General features: G+C 45.7%; 1 protein-coding gene across 1 annotated transcript in view; it reads left to right on the forward strand.

Annotated features, from left to right (window-relative positions):
* The first annotated feature begins 1500 nt into the window (after positions 1-1500).
* The window catches only part of FNDC3A (fibronectin type III domain containing 3A), a 266349-nt gene continuing 242184 nt past the window's right edge, over positions 1501-25665 (forward strand). Inside the window, exon 1 of the mRNA XM_040426011.1 lies at positions 1501-1738. The gene's annotated coding sequence lies outside the window, so the exon portion shown is untranslated. The remainder of the gene's footprint in view (positions 1739-25665) is intronic.

Consider the following 25665-nt stretch of genomic DNA (forward strand, 5'->3'; position numbering starts at 1 on the left):
CAGAGGAGGCGACCGGACCCCCCCTTGATAGGAGAGCACGATCGGCGCTCAGGATTCGGAGCGGTCCCCCTGGAAGACGAGCATGCTGCAACGAAGTGCTGAGTATCACCACCCCTAATTAACCCCTCTATTCCCTGATCTCCTACCACTATCCCATCAACGATTACCCCTGGAGGGCTGAGTATCATTAACCCCTACTTGCCCATAACCCTTACCGCTATCCCACCAACGATACAGCCCTGATCCCCTTGATTAACCCTTACACCCCTGAGATCCCACCAACTATTATCCCCCCCTGGTTAACCCCTAGCATATCCAAACCCCTACTCCCCTGAATAACCCCTGTTTCCCCTGAAACACCCCCTCACTGTACACTTGCAGGGTATTAACCCCTGCATTGCTGTCCAACCTTGATCACCCCCACTGCACCTCACCCCTATCATTGTATTTGTGTCTGTGGCCTGCATACACCCCTGCAGTGCCACCGTTAACCCTCGTTATACCCCATAGGGACAGTAAGTAGAACCAAGTGGGTGGGCTGCTAATATTGGTGTGAGTGTATTGTATAGTTAGTTTGTGGGTGGAATTTGGGAACCGTGTAGTGTAGTTTAGTGCTGTATTTATAGTACTGTATTGTTAGTGTATTGCGTTCGTAGTGTATTGTTGGTATTAATAAATACTGTGTTTTATATATAACTATATGTGTAATGTGTGGTTATTAGCGATAGTTTAGTAAGGCGCATGCAGCTAGCTTAGTGATTGGCGTAAGGCAAAGTGCAGTGAAAATATTGTATGTTTATATAAAGGTATAAATAGGCGGAGTCATCAATAGACGGCTCCTCCTATTTATGAATATTAATTATTATTTGTATAAATATTAGTGATTATTATTCCCCCTTTACACCAGGTAAAAACAAAACCCATAAAACTGTGGCGGAATTGTGTGTTTTTTCCAATTCCACACCATTTGAAAATAATTTCCAGCTCCCCACTACATCCTGTTCAATATTAAATGGAGCCATTAAAAAGTACAACTTGTCCTGCAAAAAACAAGCCCTCATACGGCAATGTGAAAAGAAAATATAAAAGTAATGGCACCAGGAATGGGAAGGCAGGGAATGAAAAACATAAACCCCAATACGGTCAGGAAGGGGTTAAGAGTCCCTTTCAGCACACCCACTGTGATCAGTAGTCACAGAGAGCCTCCGCTTCCTGTCCCTCTGGTTCAATGCTTCTTGAGACCATTTCTTTGAAGGGTTTGATATTGTATAATACATCCAGTGACGGCTGGTAGACCTGGAGAACTCCATGGACCGCTCCTCCAAGCGCTCAGGACCACTGCGCTCTGATCTCCTAGCAACCGAAACTCCTTCCAAAAGGTCAGTGGGCGACAAGGAGGCGGGGAAAAGCGAAGCCACACCCAGTCTATGTAGCGCTGGGTCTGAGCCGGTACGTAGCGTCAGGGGGACCCTCTGCGTCTTGCGCAGTGACGTCACGGGATCTCCTAGAAGCTGAGAAGTGCTCTGTGTGTTGTCGCTGTGCGCCTCTTGTCTCCGCCCCCTCCCGCTGCCTCTTCATGACCCGCAGTGGACGTGTGCGACACCATCCTCAGCGACTGAGTTTCTGCTGCATTTAGCCTCTGGTGGACTGGAGCTCTCACGGGGGAGATGGAGCTGCGGGGGAGCTGTGAGTAGGAGCTGCAGGCGCGGGAGCGGACAGCAGTGCGGGGCACAGCGCGGTGAGTGGGACCTGTGGCTGCACTTGTTGCTGCGCTGACAGTTTGTTACACTTTCGTTTTCTGTACTGTTACATAGCGTACAGTACTGGTGGAGCAGCCTTCAGTGTATTACAGTACTGGTGGAGCAGCCTTCAGTGTATTACAGTACTGGTGGAGCAGCCTTCAGTGTATTATTGTACTGGTGGAGCAACCTTCAGTGTATTATTGTACTGGTGGAGCAGCCTTCAGTGTATTATTGTACTGGTGGAGCAGCCTTCAGTGTATTATTGTACTGGTGGAGCAGCCTTCAGTGTATTGTACCATATTGTACAGGTGTAGCAGCATAATACACTAAAGGTGTAGCAGCATATGGTACTGATGGAGCAGCCTTTATTGTATTATTGTATAGGTGTAGCAGCATACAGTACAGGTGGAGCAGCCTTTAGTGTATTATTGTACTGGTGGAGCAGCGTACAGTACTGGTGGAGCAGCCTTTAGTGTATATTATGCTGCTACACCTGTACAATAATACACTAAAGGTGTAGCAGCATATGGTACTGATGGAGCAGCCTTTAGTGTATTTACAGGTGTAGCAGCATACAGTACTGGTGGAGCAGCCTTTAGTGTATTATTGTACAGGTGTAGCAGTACACAGTACTGGCGTAGCAGCCTTTAGTGTATTTACAGGTGTAGTAGCATACAGTACTGGTGGAGCAGCCTTTAGTGTATTATTGTACTGGTGGAGCAGCGTACAGTACTGGTGGAGCAGCCTTTAGTGTATATTATGCTGCTACACCTGTACAATAATACACTAAAGGCTGCTCCACCAGTACTGTATACTGCTACACCTGTACAATAATACACTAAAGGTGTAGCAGCATATGGTACTGATGGAGCAGCCTTTAGTGTATTTACAGGTGTAGCAGCATACAGTACTGGTGGAGCAGCCTTTAGTGTATTATTGTACAGGTGTAGCAGTATACAGTACTGGTGGAGCAGCCTTTAGTGTATTTACAGGTGTAGCAGCATACAGTACTGGTGGAGCAGCCTTTAGTGTATTATGCTGCTACACCTGTTATTAATACACTAAAGGCTGCTCCACCAGTACCATATGCTGCTACACCTGTACAATATGGTACTGGTGGAGCAGCCTTTAGTGTATTATTGTACTGGTGTATCAATATACATTTCTGGTGGAGCAGCCTTTAGTATATTATTTACAGGTGTAGCAGCATAATACACTAAAGGCTGCTCCACCAGTACTGTACGCTGCTACACCGTAAATAATACACTAAAGGCTGCTCCACCAGAAATGTATATTGATACACCAGTACAATAATACACTAAAGGCTGCTCCACCAGTACCATATTGTACAGGTGTAGCAGTATATAGTACTGGTGGAGCAGCCTTTAGTGTATTATTGTACAGGTGTAGCAGCATATAGTACTGGTGGAGCAGCCTTTAGTGTATTATTGTACAGGTGTATCAATATACATTTCTGGTGGAGCAGCCTTTAGTGTATTATTTACGGTGTAGCAGCATACAGTACTGGTGGAGCAGCCTTCAGTGTATTATTGTACTGGTGGAGCAGCGTACAGTACTGGTGGAGCAGCCTTTAGTGGATTATTGTTCAGGTGTAGCAGCATACAGTACTAGTGGAGCAGCCTTTAGTGTATTATGCTGCTACACCTGTACAATAATACATTAAAGGCTGCTCCACCATTAGCATATGCTGCTACACCTGTACAATATGGTACTGGTGGAGCAGCCTTTAGTGTATTATTGTACTGGTGTATCAATATACATTTCTGGTGGAGCAGCCTTTAGTGTATTGTTGTGCAGGTGTAGCAGCATACAGTTTAGCATTGTACTGGTCCACTGGTTTATGATGTGTTATTGGTCTGATGTACTGGTGTAGCAGCATGCAGTGTATTATCGTACTGGTACAGATATGTGTTTTTGCACAGAAGCAGCAGCATAAAACGTTTTTTTTGTTCTGTCTTGAATGCATAAGTGTTCAGTCATACAGGTATAGTAGTGTACTGGGGCAGCCATACAGGTATAGTAGTGTACTGGGGCAGCCATACAGGTATAGTAGTGTACTGGGGCAGCCATACAGGTATAGTAGTGTACTGGGGCAGCCATACAGGTATAGTAGTGTACTGGGGCAGCCATACAGGTATAGTAGTGTACTGGGGCAGCCATACAGGTATAGTAGTGTACCGGGGCAGCCATACAGGTATAGTAGTGTACCGGGGCAGCCATACAGGTATAGTAGTGTACCGGGGCAGCCATACAGGTATAGTAGTGTACCGGGGCAGCCATACAGGTATAGTAGTGTACCGGGGCAGCCATACAGGTATAGTAGTGTACCGGGGCAGCCATACAGGTATAGTAGTGTACCGGGGCAGCCATACAGGTATAGTAGTGTACCGGGGCAGCCATACAGGTATAGTAGTGTACCGGGGCAGCCATACAGGTATAGTAGTGTACCGGGGCAGCCATACAGGTATAGTAGTGTACCGGGGCAGCCATACAGGTATAGTAGTGTACCGGGGCAGCCATACAGGTATAGTAGTGTACCGGGGCAGCCATACAGGTATAGTAGTGTACCGGGGCAGCCATACAGGTATAGTAGTGTACCGGGGCAGCCATACAGGTATAGTAGTGTACCGGGGCAGCCATACAGGTATAGTAGTGTACCGGGGCAGCCATACAGGTATAGTAGTGTACCGGGGCAGCCATACAGGTATAGTAGTGTACCGGGGCAGCAGCATTTGGTGTGTGATTGTCCTGGTGTACGGAGTGCTGTAGACAGGCTCACTCCATTCTCGTACAGGGAAGTCAGGAGTCAGGACTGTCGGTTCCTGCTTTCTGCCTGACATGGAGACTTCTCTGTTGTTGGATGTCGGTGTAAAGTTCACTGGTTGTTTGTGCTCTTGTCTTCCTGTTCCCTTATAATGACCTGCTGCTGCCGTGCGGTGTCTTATTACACATTTAGTGGTATATTAGACTAGCAGAAGGACCCAGCTTTGCACGGGCATATTTACGGTAATTTATTTAATTTAATGTTTCTGTGTGTCGTTAAGATATCTACAGTATCCCCCATAACAGTGACCTCTACAGCACCCCGCCCTTTAAGGCCTCTTTCACACGAGCGTCGCAGGTGAGGGCCGGATGCGTTGCTGGAAACCCACGCGAGTGCGTACGCAATTTCAGTCAGTTTTGTCTGTGATTGCGTTGCGTTGTTCAGTTTTATCCACCCAAGTGCAAAGCGTTTTAATGTGTTTTGCGCGCGTGATAAAAAACTGAATGTGGTACCCAGACCCGAACCCGGACTTCTTCACTGAAGTTCAGGTTTGGATTAGGTGTTCTGTTGATTTTATTATTTTTCCCTTATAAAATGGTTATAATGGAAAATAATAGCATTCTTAATACAGAATGCTTACGAAAATGTCCAATATATAAAGCTGAGTGTATGTGTGTATGTATGTCCGCTAAAGGAATCCGCACCGTCGCATTTACAATCACGAAATTTGGCACACAGGTACATCAGGTGTGTGGGTTTTAGACCGGGTCTCAGCTCTCTAGGACGTAGCGTCCCTGAGATATTCCCTAAATGCATTAGTCAATAGAAGCCTGATCACATGACCCTTAACAGCCAATAGAAGCTCGCAGGCCCTTAGTCTCCACATAGTTTTACATCTGGTTTCCATGACAACCCAGCCATTTTTCTTTACTGCTGTAAGTGAGCCTAAGGGTACTTTCACACTTGCGTTGTTTGATTCCGGCAGGCAGTTCCGGGCAGGTAGGGTGACCATTCAGGCCACCCTCAAAAGACGGATTAAAAAAAAACACCCCCTGGTCCCGCTAAGCCACGCCCCCGACCTGATTAGCCAACGGGGATTAAAATAATGAAGGTAAAAATCTACTTCTGTCAGCTGCAGGGGTGGGAGGGAGGGTGACTTTCTCCCTGCAGCTCACGCTTAGACAGCACAGTGCTGCTGTCTGAGAGGGAGCTATTAATAAGGACATCACTGTGTCCGTCCAGGTCCTGGGACGGACGGAGGACAGGGGGTCTGAAAGCCAGACTGTCCGGCCTAGAACTGGAACTCTGGCTACCCTAGGGGCAGGCTGCTGTGGAGGTCACAGTTAAGGGGACAGTCCGCTATGGAGGTCAGTGTTAAAGGGCAGATAGATGTAGAGGCCACTGTTAAGGGGATGTGGTGTTTTGGAAATCACTGTTAAGGAGATGGGGTACTGTGGAGGTCACTGTTAAAGGGCATGGCGCTGTGGATGTTACTGTTAAGGGCTGTTTCACACGAGCGGATGCCGTGCGTGGCATCCGCTCCGTGAAAGAGTGCCAAGACCCGATGCAGCCTGCAGAGGCAAGGAGCATTAACCTGACTGATAATGCTCCGTGCCTCTCTGTGATCTCTTTACTACGAAATCACAGGTCAGAGAGGCACGGAGCATTATCAGTCATGTTAATGCTCCTTGCCTCTGCCGTCTGCATCGGGTCTTGGCACTCTTTCACGGAGCGGATGCCACGCACGGCATCCGCTCGTGTGAAACAGCCCAAAGGGGGCAGGCCACTGTGAAGGTCACTGTTAAAGGGGTGGGGTATTGTAGAAGTCACTGTTATGCCTCATTCACACATACGTGGATTTTCACGGACCACAGTCCGTGAAAACCCGGCCTGCCGTACTGCTGAGCGTTCGGCGTCATTGGTTGCTATGACGCTGTGCACATTGTGTCGCCGCCGCTGTACAGTAATACACTCGTATAGATCATTCGAGTACAGCGTCGAGTACAGCGTCATAGCAATCAATGACGCTGTGCACTCAGCGGCAGGCCGAGTTTTCAGTGAAAATCCACGTATGTGTGAATAAGGCCTAGTAGTGGATACTGTTGATATCTTTTAATGACACGCACAAACATTAAATTAAATGGATTAAATATACCCGTGTGAAGCCGGGTCCTTCTGCTAATAAATAAATAAATATATATATATATATATATTATATACTCATACACAAAACATGACTTATAATGACCTGCTGCTGCCGTGCGGTGTCTTATTCCACATTCAGCGGTATATTATATATATACTCATACACACACTGTATATATTTTTGCAAGACCGCTGCCATATCAAGTAGCAACAAACTGACACACTGGGAAAGTGGCAGCTTTTTGTCAGTCACCTAAAGGGTTGCACTAGATCCATGACCGCTGCAATGAAAAATACCAAAATACCACAGGGGCTAGACATATCTAAACAATCCACACCTCTTTTAACTGCATGGTATTGTTTGAAGTCTGATTTAAAAAAAAAAAAAAGAGAGATTTTCATTGTAAATGAGGGGAGAGTGGAGCCGTTTGTGGTTGTCTCTGACAATAGCGGAGTATAGCGTGAACACAACTTTTGGGTACTTTTTGGAGGGGGGCTGTCAGGACATTTTATTGTAGTATATGGATGTTGTCGTGTTCTCCAGTTGTCGGACGCCTTCTCGCTGCTTACTGTGTTTTGCCTCGTTGCTTTCTTTCTTGTGATGGTCTGTCTGTCTGTCTGTCTGTGGTGTCGGTCAGTCTGGGAGGGAAGCTCCACACCGGTACCAGGGAGTCACTTCAGGAGGGCGCCTGTCAGGCTCCTGTTTTATTGTATTTCTCATGTGCCACAGCGGAGAACGTCGCAGCCAGAGAATAAACAGCTCGCCTTCTCCCTGTGACTCTCTCTGCTACAGTTGGGCAGCTCACAGCCGGGGAGAAGGACACGCCCCCTAAGAAATGCAGCCATCTCCTCCTCCCTGTACCGATGTTACTAATTAGCATACAGGGCGCCAAAAGAGAACGGGACGCACAGCGCCGCAATGGAGTAGCCGATCTGAATTTTTTTTTTTGCGCAGGTACATCTACTAATAATGCCCTGCAGTGTCAGGTACTAATACTGTAATGTCAGGACCAGTGAAAGGTCCTCTTTAAACACCTTAAAACCCCTTTATGGGCCTAACCTGCTGATTCTGGCCTGGCAGGCTGACCGTCTAATCTCTAGTACAGCAGATGTTGGGGGAAGGATCCGGCATGCTGGGTTTGAACATGCCCGATCCTTTGTACTCCTGGGAGATAACGCAGCCACCAGAGGGGTCTGGCAGTAGGTTAATGCCCTCTCACTGTTGAGAACGCATGCACGCTGCGCTCAGATCAGCGGGTACCGAAGGGGCTTTAAAGGGGTTGTTCAGCTTTTATTAAGTGATGGTCTATTAAATGAAGGTTGGAACATTTTTCTGCTCATTACTAGTGTTAGGCGCGAATATTAATCGCCAATATCAGCACTTCGAGAATTCGCGAATATTTGTATTTTCGAATATTCTGGATTTTCTTTTCATCAGTAACCTCCCTTCTTGCTTGTGGGCCAATGAGAAGGCTGTAATGTCTGTCAGAGCTTAGCAACATCCCTAGCAACCAATAGGAAAGTTGCCTACCCCTTACTATATAAGAACCTCCCCAGCAGCCCTTGTACGCAGTATTTTGCAGATCTGAGAGAGAGCAGTGACATTGCTGTGCTCTGTGCTTTCCACTCATTACATTATATAGTTAGTTCGCTTTTTTATATATATATATATATATATATATATATATATAATACAGATAGTCAGTGTAGATTATATCCTGATATAGTGCAGTGTTAGGTAGTGTGATAGGTTCTGCTGTCCATACATACATGCTGCAGACATAGTGCTGTGATGTCACAAGTTCACAACAATACTTAGTGCACCAATCAGTAATAAGTAGTCAGACCTGCTAAAATGTGAAGTTTCACGTATTGCGACCAAATATGCGCAGCATTATTGGCCGATTAGCGCAATCGCAAATATATTGGAGCACTCTTATCTGCCTATAAAGCCATTTTTAATGTTCTGCCGTGCCAACCATTTTCTCCAGTCTCAGTAAACTTCTAGCAGCTTGGAAAATGTAGCAAAAGTGACCCACGCCTGTATTGCGCGCGCTTTACACGAATATTACATTGCCGATTTTCGTAATCAAGAAAATAATAGCGAATTCTCAAATTCGCTATTATATGATGAATATTCGCGAAATATCGCAAAGTCGAATATTGCCCCTGCCTCTCATCGCTACTCATTACGTGAACAGAATGTAAAGGGGGATAGGAATAACTATTTGGAGGTCCTACCGCAGTATGCGTTCTGCTGCTCCATTCATCTCTATGGGAGTGCTGTACTCCTCTTAGAGATGACTGGAGCTGTAGTTTGCCTGTCTCACTTGCCGCTCTCTTCACTGGATAGCGCTCCCAAGTGGAACATGGCTGCTGATGGAGGGGCTCGTGACCCCTGAATGAACAGTCATGTGCATCCACTGTGGATCTCAGCCTTTGCAATAGACTGGGTGAAATCCGCAGCGGAAACCTGGAAGAATGCGCATCGTATGAACTGTGATGTGGATTTGGATTTATATTAATGGATGCTTCTCTTAAAGTCCTCTCACTTTAGTAAGTGGCTTGTATAAATGCCATTTGCTGATGTATTGTGATTGTCCATATTGTCTCTTTTGCTGGTTGGATTCATTTTTCCCCTACGCCCATGACGGCGCCCTTGAGAGACCGCCTCCATTCAGGACAGGAAACAGGAACTTTCGTGGAGAGCTCGTAAGGAGGGGCTCTGCCCCTGTAGCACCAGTTCCTGTTAGGACCTATAGTGGAGAGCTAAAGATTAGGCTGCAGGATCCCCGCATGTGTTTCAGGTTAAGGGATTACCTGGTGCGGTGTCAGACTCCACTAGGAGCCGCCTGCTAAGTCTGGGGTCATCCTTCTGGGTCTCGGACTGTTCCATGTGAAGCCGGCGTTCCTGGGCAGTCCCAGTCTTACTGGGAGGTAATGCCAGCACGCTAGACACTCCTGGCGGTGTTTTGGGAGGTCCGGGGCTGAGCTATTCTGTGCACGCGCTCCATGCGTGAACCGGAAGTTGCATGACACAACTTCCAGTATTTGGAACGCATGTGGTTCCGGTGGACAGTTGCCACTGGTAATGTGAATCTGGCTAACTGCTACCTTGCCGCATGAAGCACTTGTCTGCTTGAAATAAAGAAGCAAATAAACCATTGGTGAGTGCTGCCTATTTTTTTCTTCATCTCAGTTTGCAAGATTTAATGACTTTATCTTTTGGATTGTGCACCACCTTGTTGGTTTTTGTTTGGAGGTATCGAGAGGCTTGTGCAGGCACGCACCAGTGTGAACACGTATCAGCAGTGCCACCTGGGATTCTTTTGCTGTTGATTGTTCCAGTGGACAGTGTTTCCATCAATGAGGGAGAAACATCCTTCTTCCATAAGGGGCCGCATGGGGATGCCGGCAGGGACCCAACATGTGGGTTTTAAATCTTATCAGCGTGCGGTCAGAAGGATCCCAGCCAGCCTACAGGCATCCATGGATGTGCCTATGGACATCGCTCTATCCTTATCTGGAAGTATGGAGGAGGAGAGCAGTCGGCGCGCTGATGTCCAGGATTGTCATAATGGCAGACCGGTATTCCTGGTGGGGTAAGGGGGTCAATCCCCACCTTTTATTCCTCCCTCAGTAGCTAATGGGGCTTATTCTATTATTTTATTTTAGAATACCAAAGAGGGCCCTAGGAAAGCCACCGCTAAAATTAAAGGAAGAGAGTGTGCTGTGTGCAAGAAAAAACTCGCTCCTTGCTGGGCTAAATTGTTATGTCAGCATTGCGTCAACAAGGTGGTAGAGGAGGAATCCCCGTCACTACTTCAGAATATCAAAGACATTGTTAAATCCAGGGCTGTGGAGTCGGTAGATAAATGGTCCGACTCCGACTCCTCAGTTTTTGGTACTTCCGACTCCGACTCCCCAACTCCGACTCCTCTGTATTTAATATGCAAATGTATTTTATACATTCCTTGAAGGAAAGAAAGGCAACATACCTGTCATTACCACAGAACTACTGGCTAGGAAGCTGCTGCCTTCTCATTTTGTGTGCTGATCTTCTGCTGAAGATCGGGCAGTGGGGGGATCCAGGAAGGGGCAGGGGAAGGGGCATTTATTGTAAAACATGATTTCCCTAGTAGAATGCCATAGTCATGTTTAAAGTTTAAGCGAACAATCTGAGTTTACAAGTTTTTATAGCCTTAGCTGAATGACAGCAGTTTTTCAAATGGTTTACAGCTTCAGTCTTGAACTATTGACTATCCATTCCCTTCACTTATACAAGTGTCTCTAGTCCTGCAAAAAACATATTTACTTCCCTGTAACAGCGGAACACAACACAATGGAAAGTATAGGTATAGTCGCTCTTTAACTGTGCGTTGCGTGCCATATAGTGAAGCATATGAAAAGCATGCTTCTTCACGGTCACTTAACGTGTTCGTTTTGCGGTAACGTGACGCACTGCATGCATTGGCCTTTTATTCTTACAGTAGAGAAGGACCGTATTTTTCGCAAAAGTGGGGGAAAAATAGCAGTGCGTCTTATGGGGGCGAATGCTGCGACCGTCCGGTGAATAGGCTGAGAGGGAGGAGGGGCTGGGGGCCGGCATCTGTTTCTGTAATGGCAGCGGGGCCCGGTGCAGTCACTGTATTCTACTACACCGGGCCCCGCTCACTGTAGTATACGGTAATCATATCTAACTTGTGGGTATTGTTAAAGTATTCCAATCATCTTAAATCTAGCGCTGTACTACTTACTACTAACTTCTTGGCAGTCAGGAGGCCGGGTGGGTGCTCGTAGCGTAGCTCACTACGTCACGCGCCTGCTCCGCCCACTTTATGAATGAAGCAGGCACCGGGCCCCGCTGCCATTACAGAAACGGATGCTGGCCCCCATTCACTACACAGGGACACTGTTATAGGGGGGATCTGTGGATGACACATAAGATAAGATGCTATATATGTGTCATCCACAGATGCCCCCACAATGATCCCCCATAACGGTGCCACCCACAGATGCCCCCATAACGGTGCCACCCACAGATGCCCCCATAACGGTGCCACCCACAGATGCCCCCATAACGGTGCCACCCACAGATGCCCCCATAAAATACGGTAATTAATTATAATTTTTTGTGAATTGAGACATTTAAACTTGCTTTTTTTATTTTTTATTCCAATTTAAATCTAGTAGGAGTCTGAGTCGGTTCATTTTTTGCCGACTCCAGGTACCCAAAATTGCCTCCGACTCCACAGCCCTGGTTAAATCTGAAGTTTCTGATGTTTAAAAAATGCCTCTGTGACTCAGCTGCGGACAAGCAGGGTCACTCTAATGTCATATCTGATACCTAATCTTCTGACGACAATGAGCAAGGAGAAATCCTAAATAACTCAAGCTCTTCATCAGATGAAGAATCCACGGGTAGACCTTTATTTTTCCCTGAGGATAATGATTCTCTGCTCAAAGCTATTAGAGCCACGATGAAGGTGGATGAATCCAGAGAACAGAAATCCATTCAAGATATAATGTTTGGTGATCTGGGTCACAAAAAATCCAGAGTTTTCTGTTAAACGAAAATATAAAGTATTTAATTCAGAAAGAGGGGGAAAAAACCTGACAAGAAGTTTTATTCCTAAGAACATTAAGAGAAAATATCCTTTCGATGATGGCGAGTCATCAAACTGGATGCTCCTATTGCAAAAATTTCAAAAAGATCTGCTTTGCCTTTTGAAGACATGATGGATAGACGGGCAGACCTGTACCTTAAAGTATGGGAGGCCTCTACTCAGGCCTTTAAGCCTAATATAGCCACTACCTCTAATGCCAGGTCCTTAACATTATTGCTACAGGAATTCCATATCCATTCCAAAATAAAACCTCCAGAGACCAGCTCCTAGGGGTGTTTCCCACCATCTTTAAAGCAGTGGACTTTATTTCGGACGCCTCGGCTGACGCATTAAGATTAAATGCCAGATTTGCGGCTCTCTCCAAACTCGGCTAGCAGAGTGATTTGGCTTAAGGGGTAGTCCGGTGACACAGGTTCAAAGAATAAGCTTTGCTCTATCCCGTGCCAGGGAGATTTTCTTTTTGGGTCAGTTTTGGATGACCTTTTAGATATGGCCTCTGATAATAAGAAAGGTTTTCCCATTCCCAAACCCCCCAGGAAGCAGCAGTTTTTTCGCAGAAACAGGAGAGTCTTCAACAAAACAGAGAGAAAACAGAGGTGGAAGTTGATAAAGGTTCCTTTTTAATACCCAGTCCACTTCAGGCCCCAAGTCTGGTCAGCAATGACAGTCTTCCCCCCCATGGGACAGTAACCATCTCTTTTTTTTTTTCTTCTCGGGCTTGGGGAAAAAAATCTCGGTAAACCCCTGGATAAATGGTATCATAAAAGACTGTTTTCATCTAGAATATATCTCTCCCCCACCGGAAAGGCTAAAAGTTGAGAATTTAGCTCAAAACTCAGTGTAAAACTTAGCACTAAAAGAAGATGTTTTTTATCTTAAAGAAAAATGTATTTATTCCCGTTCCAGACTCTGAGAAATGGAGGGGGTTTTATTCGTCCCTGTTTCTCGTACCCAAGCAAGACTGATCTTTCAGAATGATTTTTAAACTTGAGAGACTTAGATCAGTACCTCAAATACAAAAAGTTCAGAATGGAATCCGTACAGTCTGCAATAAAACATAATTTTCAAAGATTGTGTAATGGCAACCATAGACATAAAGGATGCCTACTATCACATCCCAATTCATGTCGATTTTCAAAAATACCTCAGAGTAGCGGTGTCTTTGGAAGGATGGGTTCATCATTTACAATACAGAGCACTTCCATTTGGAATATCCCAGGCCCTGAGGCTTTTTACAAAATTATTGGCAGAGGTTATGGCCCACATAAGGGAAATGGACATTGTTGTTATTTCTTACTTGGATATTCTGGTGGTGGCAGAATCTATAGATCTTCTAACCTCTCGTCTTCTAGAAGTGTAGATATTATAGTAAATCTCGGATGGCAAATAAACTGGGAAAAGTCGAACTTGACCCCCTCCCAAGAAAGTGTTTTTTTTTTGTTTTTTTTTCCTAGATTCTGCGAATCTGCGGTGCATCCTCCCTCAGCACAAGATAACCCTGTTAAGAAAAGACGTGCAAGTTCTGATGGCCTCAAAGGATTGAAATATCAGGCAAGGGATGGCGGTACTAGGCAGAATTACCTCCACAATACCCAGCTGTAGGTTGGTCCCTGTTTCGCTTCAGTGGCAGATCCTAAAAGAATGGCAGGGGGCATTGTCCCCGCTGGATGCCCCTCTTCCTCTCACCCCTCAGGTGATACAGTCCTTAACCTGGTAGCCTTCAATTCTGACTCGGGGCCTCCCATGGATTCTTTAGGAACAAGTAACCATAACCACAGATGCCAGTCCGACCCGGTGGGGGGGCATTTTGTCAGTGGGGGGTTCCTCAGAGGGCATGGAGTCCAAAAGAAAGCCAGGATTCCCAAAATGTGAGGGAATTAAGGGTGGTTCTGCTAGCCTTAAGAGCTTTCCTGCCCAAATTACAGAGTAAAAATATTCTCAGACAACACTACAGTGGTATCCTACCTAAACAGACAAGGAGGGACAAGATCAGAACATCTTATGTCCTTAACCACAGAAATTTTCTCACTAATCATTCCTTATATTCCTTTTATTAAGGCAGTGCATCTAAAAGGAACAGAAAACAAGGTGGCGGATTACCTAAGCAGAAGCCATTTGGATCAGGGAGAATGGTGTTTGAATCAGGAGATCTTCAATCAGATAATTCAGCTTTGGGGTCGTCCTCAAGTAGACCTTTTCACAACCAAGCAAAACAAAAAATGCACACTCTTCTTTTCCCTAAATCCAAGAGACTTTCAGTTAGGGATACATTCTTTCTCCCTTCCTTGGCCGGATCAGCTTCTGTATGCCTTTCCTCCTATAAGACTTCTCCGGAGGGTTTTACAGAAGCAGAGGCAGGAGCAGACGAGGCTCGTTTTAATTGCACCTGGCCGAGAAGAACCTGGTTCACTTGGCTGAGGAAACTGTCTGTCAGATCCATGGATTCTTCCGGACAGGCAGGATCTGTTTCAGGGGCCCGTCTTTCATCCGGAGGTAAAGAACCTTCATCTGGCAGCCTGGTATTTGAAGGGGAAATCTTAGAGCGTAGGGGCCTATCCAAAGAGGTTATCTGCCACCATTTACCTTTAGAGTCTGGAAGACTTTCTTAAGGTTCACTAGGACCCCGGTTGATCCTTTGAGCCCTCCTCCTATGCCTAAGGTTCTGGATTTCCTTCAAGACGGTCTTAATAAAAACCTTAGACTTAGCACCCTTAAAGTACAGGTCTCTGCGATGAGTACCTTTTTTGATTTCCGCATTGCCAATCATCCTTGGATTAGGAGATTCTTTAAAGCAGTCAGTAGAATTAAGCCTGTAATCAGGTCTTCTGTTCCCCCATGGGATCTGAATCTAGTTTTGTCCAGGATGATGGAGCCTCCTTTTGAACCGCTACACGATTTATCTATTAAAACATTATCTTTTAAAACTGCTTTTTTTTTGTGGCCATCACCTCAGCTAGGAGAGTGGGTAAGATTTCTGCCTTTTTAACCTCTTCTCCCTATACTAACATCCTGGAGGATAGAGTGCTCATTAAACCTGACCCATCTTTTTTGCCCAAAGTGGTCTCTCTTTTTTCATAGGTAATATGGTTTCATCTAGAACCGTAGCCAGATGGATAGTAGGGGCTATAGTTTTGGCCTATTCCTCGGCGGGCGAAACTCCCCCCTTGGGTTTCGTTGCTCATTTAACCAAATGCATTTCTACTTAATGGGCAGAAAGGGCCAATTTATCTTAAGAGCAAATTTGTAAGGCAGCTTCAAGGAAGTCTCCATGTACTTTTTTTCGTCACTACAAGTTAGGTTTAGACTCTCATGAATGTCTATCCTTCGGGAGGAAAGTGTTACAAGAACCCATCCTTAAGAGCTCTCCACGAAAGTTTCTGTCCTGGATGGAGGCGGTCATGGGCTCATGGAAAAATTAGTAATCCTGAATTTCCATCACATTATACGCTGCTGGTTTCCATGGTTCCGATCGCCCTACTGTCCAGCAGCGGTGGCCTATAGCAGTGGCATACCATATAAAAAACACTAACCTATGTGTGCTCCCATGGTCCCGGCCACCAGAGAGGCTGGCACTTTTTTCTATAGTGTGCAAACACGACCACCACTGCTGGATTGCAGGTTGGTCGTAACCATGGAAACGAGAAGTGTATAATGTGATGGAGAAATGAATCCAGCAAAGGAGACAATATAGATAATAACAATACATTAGTAAGTAGCGTGTATTAGATAAATGCCACTTGCTGAGAAACCCCTTTAAGCAATTCTCGTTGCAAATTTGGGTGCGGAAAAACTGTGTGTGAACATTTAATAACTGGAATGCCTTGGGGTATGTTCACACGTGTTGAATACCCCATAGATGTTCATGCGGCAAATCCTCAGCTTTGTACAGTACCATCAAAGTGGATGAGATTTTAAGAAAGATTTTACTCTTCACAATGGAGAGGGTCCACAGCCATTCCCAGCTTCTGTCGCAGTTCTTGCTGCAGTAAAATCTGCGGCGAAGAATCCCCATTCAGTACATATAGATTGCTGGGGGCCTATACGGTACTTCTGTTGGCCTTCTGTTTTTAGGCAGCGGCACACAGAGGTTTTCTTATAGGAATTCTGTATGAAGCTATGATTTAAACATGTCATGCAGTCTGGCAGAGCTTTTCTCCCCAGCAGCAATGCAAGAGAAATCTGCTTCTTCCCCGAGGCAGCCTTTAGTGGCACACAAAGATTTACTGAGATTGGCATTGCAGAAGGGAGAGGTGAAATGGGGCGAGAATAGCAAACGTCATACGGTTTTGCAGATGATCTGTAGGGACACAACATAGCTCCATACATGGATGCAGTTGGAAATCCATGTCAGCATCCTATGCAATGCAAAAGGTGAAATCCGCAACATGCTCATATTTTCTGATTCTTTTTGTTAAGCCTCATTCACACATCCATGTCTGTACTTAAATCCGTGAAAAGGTGGTCCATGGTGCCTACGTAAAGATGTCCGTGTCAGTTTTTTTTCTGCTGTCCATGTGTCATCCGTGTTTCACTGACTCTGAACAGCTGAAAAAAAAATTTCAAAGCATTTCTTACTAATGATCCATGAAACACGGATGGGTCCGTGTTGCGTCTGTGGTTTTCACGGACCCATAGACTATAATGGGCATGATGGATCCATGAACACTGACAAAATAGAGCATGCATCTGTGCTAAAAATACGGACCCACGGACCACGCTAAAACACTGATGTCTGAATACACACATTAAAAAGAATGGGTGCGTGTGCTGTCCGTGGAACACAGATATGTAATTTACCATGGATTTGAAGTGCGAAATTTCCACCACAAATCCTCCCCTGTTCTACCATGTCTGAATGTAGCTAAGGCTCAGGCATGAGGTTACATATATACAGTAGGTATACATGTCCACATACTTAACGTTAAAGGGGTTGTCCAGGTTCAGAGCTGAACCCGAACATACCCCCATTTTCACCCGGGCAGCGCTAAAGCCCGCCCATCACCGAATACACTGCTGAGGGGAAGCCTCCGCCCGGCAGTGTGCTATTAGAAAACAAAAGAACCCTTGCCGGGGGCGTGGTTTGCCGGCCGAGTAAGATGGCTGCGTGAGTTGAATGCTCCAGCGCTACTCCAGCGACAGCGGGATTATATACCCCATAACCAAGCACTCCAACACGGCTGATAGAGCGCAGACAGTCCGGATGATGACCAGAGGCAAGCGGTCTATGAAAAAACAGGGGAAGCTGGACTTTTACCTGGGGAAAGGCGGCCCTCCCGGGGATACTTCACCACCTCCGCCATCCCGCCAGCAAGGCCTCGATAAACCAGAGGACCGGAATAACCCCCTGGGCGACATAGCTGCAGACTCACTGGATGCCACGTCTAGCCTGCTCCCACCTGCATCTTCAGAATCCCCGACCGCACACATGAGGCCCGGAGACGCCTGCGGGGAGTCCACAGAAGCGCGCCAATCCTCCAGCGCATCTTCAAAATCGCCCATGGCGGGACAGGCGCGGCCGCGACTGCAGCAGGCTGAGGAGACTCCAATATGTGAGGTGAGCGACCACACTACCCTGACTATTCAGGCGATCCCAACTAATGATCAGCCTGCATCAAATAATCTACTAAAGGACATGCTGGTCCTCTTTAGCAAATCCATTCACAAGGACTTAACTTCCTTGGTCTGTCCACTCCAAACAGCGGTGGTGGTCATAGAGGGCAGGGTGGATCATATAGAGTCCAAGATGGGGGACTTTGCTACCTCACACAACCAGCTCATAGATGCCCACAATGATCTATCAGAGGAAATAGACCGGCTTAAAGCAAAAGTGGTTGACCTAGAGGACAGATCACGCCGGAACAATCTCAAATTCCGGGGGGTCCCTGAGGAAATAGCACCTAATGATTTTTCCCCTTATCTACAGAGCCTCGACAGCCCTGATCCCGGATCTCTCTCCACATGATCTAACCCTGGATAGAGCACACAGGGTGATGAGGCCAAAGCATCTTCCTAGCTCGTCACCAAGAGATGTCCTGGTGTGCGTCCATTTTTTCCACATTAAAGAAGCGTTACTGGCGGCATGTAGGAAATTGGGCGCACTGCCCTCCCCGTACTGCCAGATCAAGGTCTTTGTGGACCTGTCAGCTATCACCCTTCAACAACCTCGATCTCTCAGTGCATTTACTACTGCTTTCAGACGCAATAGTATCCCATACAGATGGGGATTCCCGACTAAGGTCCTGATCCACCATCAGGGAGCCGTACATGTTATCACCTCTCTAGAATCCGGGAAGAAGCTTCTGGAACATCACGATGGAGGTCCCGGACCATGGCCCTGGCTCACCTACTCTCCTGGACTCTGGCAACTAGTGTCCCAGAAGAGGAAATCCCATCGTTGATAAGGGGTTATGGGATTAACAGGTGTACTGTTTGTCATAGTAGTGCTGTGCAGTCCTTCCCGCCCAAGAGCCGTGGTATATGCCCTACCGAATGATCATCGGCATCACATTGTTTGTCCTTTGTTAGGTTTTTCATCTCAGTTATGCAGATTTTGTTTTCTTTGTATGTTATGTTACTTAGTACACTTACAGGATAGGCCGTTGGCAGGCTTTATTGATAGAGGGAACCCTTACTCGCAATGTTTTATGTCTTAATGGTGCGTTACGCCTCCACAGCGTAGATCCTTCTTCCTATGGTCTTTAAAGTTGTTGCTGTAAACACTAAGGGCCTAAACAGCCCATTCAAAAGGTCTATGCTGTGGAAGGAAGCAAGGGCTCTGGGAGGGGATGTCATCTGCGCAACTGAAACACAGCTGCTGAAAGAGGATGCCCATAGACTTAAAAACGTTCATTTCCCCCATGTTTTCCACTCCCATTATACAAAAAAGCAGAGGGGTGTGATGGTTGCAATCAAAGATTCGGTAGTGTTTCAGTTGTCCATATCTATAGAAGACCAAAATGGTCGATATATTATCCTGATAGCGTCCATAAATAATGTGACTTACACTATGGTCTTTGTATATGTCCCAAATAAGCACCAACTGCACTTTTTACGTAAGTTAATGAACAAGGTGAACGCAGTTAAGAGAGGCTTGGTCCTCTGGGGGGGGAGATTTTAACTCTGTATCAGATCCTCATATGGACTCGACATCAAAAGCTAGAGTTCACCCTCAGAGTCTCAACTCCCTTTTACTGAGAGAAGACCTCTATGATGTCTGGAGGCTCCATCATGATAGAGAAAAAGACTACTCGTTCTTTTCAAACGCCCATCAAACCTACTCCAGAATAGATATTTTTCTGGTTGACCGAAACATCTTGCGTAATGCCACATACTCCTCCATAGAACTAATCACATGGTCTGATCATGCGCCCATCACTTTGACCATTAACAAAACTATCAACAGACCCCCCTATTCCCCATGGCGCAATAACACGTTTCTGTTGGAACACCCCAAACACAAGCTAACACTGCAAGAGGGATTAGCAGAATTTTTCCGCATAAATGATGGATCTGTGTCAAACCCCCTCTCCCTATGGAATGCTCACAAAGCGTTCATGCAGGGTTTGTTTATCAAATCTGGACATAGGGCAAAAAAAGACAGAGGGGAGCGCATAACTGCGCTGACTACACAGATCAGATCCTTGGAATCCAGTAACAAGACTAGCCCCTCCGTTACTGTAGGAACCCAATTGCAAAACCTGCGCCTCCAATTAAGAGTGTCTCCTCTATAAGTATGAGAAGCACCTAAAAACAATACATGCGTCCTATTATGCGCAAGATAACAAGTCAGGGAAATTACTAGCCCGTAGACTGAAGGAAAGAACCGCCAAAGCTAAGATCCCCTTCATTACGTCGAAACCGTCGGGTAAAAAGATAATGGACCCACGAGGAATTGCGAATTCCTTTAAAAGCTTCTATGAAGCCCTCTACAACCTGAAGCCACAGTCGGATTAACCTTCTCAAACAGCGGCAGCTATAGATCAATTTTTAGGTTCCCTTGATCTCCCAAGTCTCACCGATGTCCAATTAAACTCCCCTGTGACGGAGCGAGAAATCCTTGGGGTCATTACAAACTACCCAATAACAAAGCCCCCGGCCCAGACGGGTTTTCAAATGCATACTACAAAGCATTCCAAAAGGAACTCTCTCCATATTTATGCCAAATTTTCCAACAAGTAGTGACCACAAGCTGTCCCCCGAAAGAGATGTTAGAGGCGACAATAGTCACCATACCTAAAACTGACCCCCCTTCGGATGATACAAAGAAATATCGCCCGATCTCGCTTCTGAATACCGATGCAAAAATATACGCAAAAATTCTGGCGAACCGCTGGGCCTCCCGCATATTTACGATTACTTTCTGGCCTCGCAAATATCCCAATTGAGAGAATGGTGGATGGACAACCACTCTAAACAATGGGTCCATATGGAAGCAACACTATCCTCTGTAAGCAGCCTCAAGTCCCTTTTTATTGGCTGCTCTCCATCCAGCATTCAACCGACCCCCCCATCCCCCCCCCCCCCCCCCCGTCCCGGGTATCCATGGCACTAGAAAACTGGTCCCAATTTCACAAATTGTGCCCTCAGGTGTACGGACCCTTTCCACCCTCCACACCCATAACGGTGCTTAACCTTCTTATCCCCAATATCACGGTCTCGCCCTGGGTGGCAAGCGGATTAGACCTTCTTTCAAAGCTGTTTGTGTCAGATACCCTTTGCTCTTTTGAACACCTGCATAAGCAATTCCTGATACCAAACACAGACTTCTATAAGTATTTGTGCATTAGACACTTCTTCACAGCTAACTCCCTGTTTAAGCTAATGGGCAACCAGGAATTGTTCAAATTCTGGTCACTTTCCTCGCCATATTGCACACGCCTCCGTCCTTTGTACATGATGCTCAGCGACAAACGATCCTTTTATTAAAACGACCCCACTGCACACCTGGGAAAAAGACCTTGGATTAACGTTCTCAGATGAACAATGGTCCCCGACCTTCACCTTTATCTCAAAAAATCTTAGATGTGCTTTGCATTATGAATCTCTGATGAAAACTACATTAAGGTGGTACTACACTCCTGACCGCTTAAGCCACATTTTCCCGGGATCCTTATAGTGTGCCTCTCTGACCACAGCCCCTCCAGCACAAATGTATCATATTTTATGGTCCTGTCCTTTGTTACAAGGTATATGGAAAACCACATTTTCTCTTGCTTTGGACCTACTGGGGCATCTTTTCCTTTCACCAAATTGGCTATCACACAAAACTGGAAATCCCAGAATGTCCCCAGCTTGGCGGATATTACCCACAAGCTCAATTCCACTTACATACATGAGAAAATGTTAGCGAGAGCTGGACACTCATCCGCAACGTTTGAGAAGGAGTGGAGTTCCTGGGGTCTCTCCCTGCTTGCAATACAATCCCCTGACTAATCCTGTCCTAAATACCTAATATGTGCCTGCCGAACAAGGCAATATTTATGTATGTACCTATCTCGTGAATGTACTGAATGTTCTTTTGTTTATTTGTGTTGTCTGTTGACTATTCACTGCTGTACTAGTGATGCGGTTGAGTTGGCGCTGCCAATGTGGCTATGTAAAGCGCTGACTGTGTTGCCGCTCATTGATGATTATCACGTATGTCTAAAAATCAATACAAAACGTATTGATTGAAAAAGAGCCCTTGCCCTGCATGATCCAACGAAGGGCAAGGGAGAGCATCAGAGCATGATATGCTCCAATTGTACTATCAGGGGGCCTGCCTGGGTGAAAATGGGGATATGCCCGGGTTCACCTCTGAATCCTGACAACCCCTTTAAGAAAATGTCATTGCTAACTTTGGCTCCTTTCACTGTGTCAGAGGTCCATGTCCTGAGGATTTCCTGACGTATACCTCCAATGTACACCATGGCATGTCTTCTGTAGACATTCTTTTCTAGGATACCTCTGCATAAGCTCTCATGCACACGACCGTATGTATTTTGCAGTCTGCGAATTGTCAATCCACAAATACAGATGTCGTTGCATCTGCATTTTTTCCAGACCTATTGACTTCAATGGGTCGGTGACGAGACGGAACATGGACTGCATCCCAATTTGTCGGATTTGCTGACCACAGAACAGATACAGTTGTGTACATGAGGTCTAAAATGGGAAATGGACTTTACTTTTCTATACAGTAAAAGAAATTAATAAAAAATTGTCTATACTGACTTGATGGACGCTTTTTTGGCCTCCTTCGGATGAATGAGTTCGATAGGTGAACAGAACCAAGGTGGTCTGCGATTTATTTATTCTCACATTTAGGACTCATGCACATGATCGGCCTGGGAAACCCAGTCCATGTGTCTATCGGATTTCCTGTGCAGACGTCGGCTCCGCTGAACTGACCGTATCGCAGTGATCTACAATCAAATATGGACTGACTGACGGCGCCATTCTTTTAGTACTGGATGTACTTACTATTGAAGCTCAGTCCTATGTACTTGAATTTACTTGTGCCTGGTAATCAGCGTTCACTGCGGTGCCACAGCAGCGTTGGGCCCCATGCACAGAACTGTATTAGTTTTGCTGTCCGCAAATTGCGGATCTGCGAAACAAGGATGCATGAATGGATCTGCATTCAAGCCGCAAAAAGCGTGGATTGTATGTGGACCAAAACTACAGTCGTGTGTATGAGGCCTTAACCCCTTGGCGACATACAACGTACTAGTATGTCACAGCGGGAAGTGACTTTCCACAAATTGACGTACTAGTACGTCATGATGATCGGGCAGGCACAGGAGCTGTGCGTGCCCGATCAATGCATCGGCCCAGCTGTGATTGACAGTTGGTAGCCTGCTGTATCTGCCGGCAACTTTGTAAACTGCGATGTCGGCGGATTACCCCTTTATATGCCACAATCAAGCATATACGAGGTTCGCAGATGGAGGGGGCTCCCTCTGCCTCTCCATTGGCCCCTGTGCTGCTGTGACAGGGGGCCCAATGGTGGCCATGCACGGAAGCCTGTGAGGCCTATCTCCCAGGATGGGTCTCGCAGGCATGCTGTAGGTGTAGTTCAGTGTATCGGGACAAAAATAAAAAGTGTAAAATAAGTTTTAAAAGTCACATGACCTACCACCTCAGGTGAACGTCGTAAAAAAGATAAAATAAACTGTTCCAATATAGCCATTTTTTTGGTCACCTTGCTTCGAAAAAGTGTAATATTGAACGGTCAAAAAATGGTACCAATAAAAACGTCAACTCTTCCTGCAAAAAAACAAGCCCCCTACACAAGACTATCGGCAGAAAAATTTAAAAAAATATATCTTTCAAAAAATAGACACAAAGACCTGATTCTTTTTTTTTTCAAAAATACTTTTATTGTGTAAAACTGAAAAAAAAAAACAATATATCTGCTCTATAAAAGATAACGCATGATCTATCCTGTCAGGTGAACGCTGTGAAAAAACAAAAAATAAAAATGGTGCCAGAACAGTCATTTTGTGGTTACCTTGCCTCCCAAAAAGTGTAATATCGAGCAATCAAAAATCATATGTACCCCAAATAAGTACCAACAAAACTGTCACCTTATCCCATCGTTTCCAAAATAGGGTAATTTTTTGGGAGCGTTTCTACTCTACGGGTGCTTAAGGGGATCTTCAAAGGCAACATGGCAACCTAAAATTATCCCATTGAAAACTGCCCTCCAAAAAAATCCATGTGTTGCTCCTTCCCTTCTGTGCCCTGCCGTGTGCCCATTGAGCAGTTTACAACCACATATGGGGTGTTTCTGTAAACTGCAGAATCAACGTAATAAATATTCAGTTTTGTTTGGCTGTTAACCCTTGCTGCCTTACAGGAATAAATGGATTAAAATGGAAAATCTGCAAAAAAAAAGTGATATATATTGATAGAATGATTTTAGTATGAATACACTGCTTTGTCGTTGACTGGTTCAGTTACTACAGTTTACATATTTTTTTGTCACACTACTAAAAATGGAAGTAGAAAAGAAACGGCAGTTTTTTTTTCTTCCTGTAGATTATCACTTATCTGTCTGCTGAAATAAACCAGCACAGTTGGCCTTTATCATATGGATGACATTTCATTTTTAAAGGAGAACTGCCGAAATTTCTATATTAAGGGCCTTTTAGACTATGTTCAGACAGGGCCGATAATCTGTGGATTTCCAACTGCAGGTGTAAAATCAGTGACGTTTACCGTAGCAGCAATGTATGTAAGATCTTGACAAATCCTATCCACCTACTGCGGAAAAAATTGATCTGCGGACCTTAAATCCAGAGCATGTGAATGAATTCATGCTGCCCACCTGCACTGAAGATTTCATCCAATGCTTTGCTTAGGGTGAAATCCGAAGCAAATCCTTACAAAAACCTGTGACAAACCCACATGTTAGGGGTGGACGATTTAAACAATATATAAATTTGGCCAACGATAGAGATTTTGTTTATATCGCCATATCGCGGTAGAACATGGCATGCGCCGCTCTCAGCACTCACCATGTTCTCCTGAGCCGGCACAGTGGAGAAGGAGGGAGTCCCTCCCTCCCCACTGTGCGCAGCTGCCGCTGACCACCAATGAGAACAGACTAGGAGGAGGAGGGGAGGGACTGTGGCCACTGCGCCACCAATGAGAACAGACTAGGAGGAGGAGGGGAGGGACTGTGGCCACTGCGCCACCAATGAGAACAGGGAGGAGGAGGGGAGGGACTGTGGCCACTGCGCCACCAATTAATATAGTTAATATGCCTGAATACAAACGTAGCCTGCATGTGCCGGCCATATCCCATACCTGGCCTCTATTACTGCGTGCCGTGATCCGACGCAATTAACCCCTCAGGTCCTGGCCACAGCCCCTCCCTTCTACTCCCCCTTTTCTAAGTATTATATTACATGTATTATATACATGTAATGGATATTTCCGTGGATTGACAGCAAAATCTACTGCAGATTACCATTTTGACAGTGCAAAGTAGCATTTTCATCCTCAGTTGGTAGAGTTACGAGCCTGATCGGCACAGCTTGTCTGCCCCTGCTTCTCCAGGGTGCCATGATGCCTCATGATCTGGTCTCTGTGGATTCAGCATTGTTGCAGGCACATAGATGGGACAGTATCCCTGATATTAGTCACTTGCTGACTCATTGACGAGGCAGCAGGTTTTTAGACTGATGAGACTCATGTAAACAAGGGATTGCCCTGTCCAGGACTGTGGAGTCAGCCAGACCTCTCTCCTAAAGGGAACCTGTCACCTGGAAAACACATATTAAACCAACCACAGTACCTTAAAGTATCCCCCAGTGTGTTGCTAATCATGATTTTCTTTCCTCATTCTGTCTCCTCATATTTGTTAAAATTTGCAGTTTTA

Source organism: Bufo bufo, chromosome 3, assembly GCF_905171765.1.
Source record: "Bufo bufo chromosome 3, aBufBuf1.1, whole genome shotgun sequence".
Lineage (NCBI taxonomy): Eukaryota > Metazoa > Chordata > Amphibia > Anura > Bufonidae > Bufo > Bufo bufo.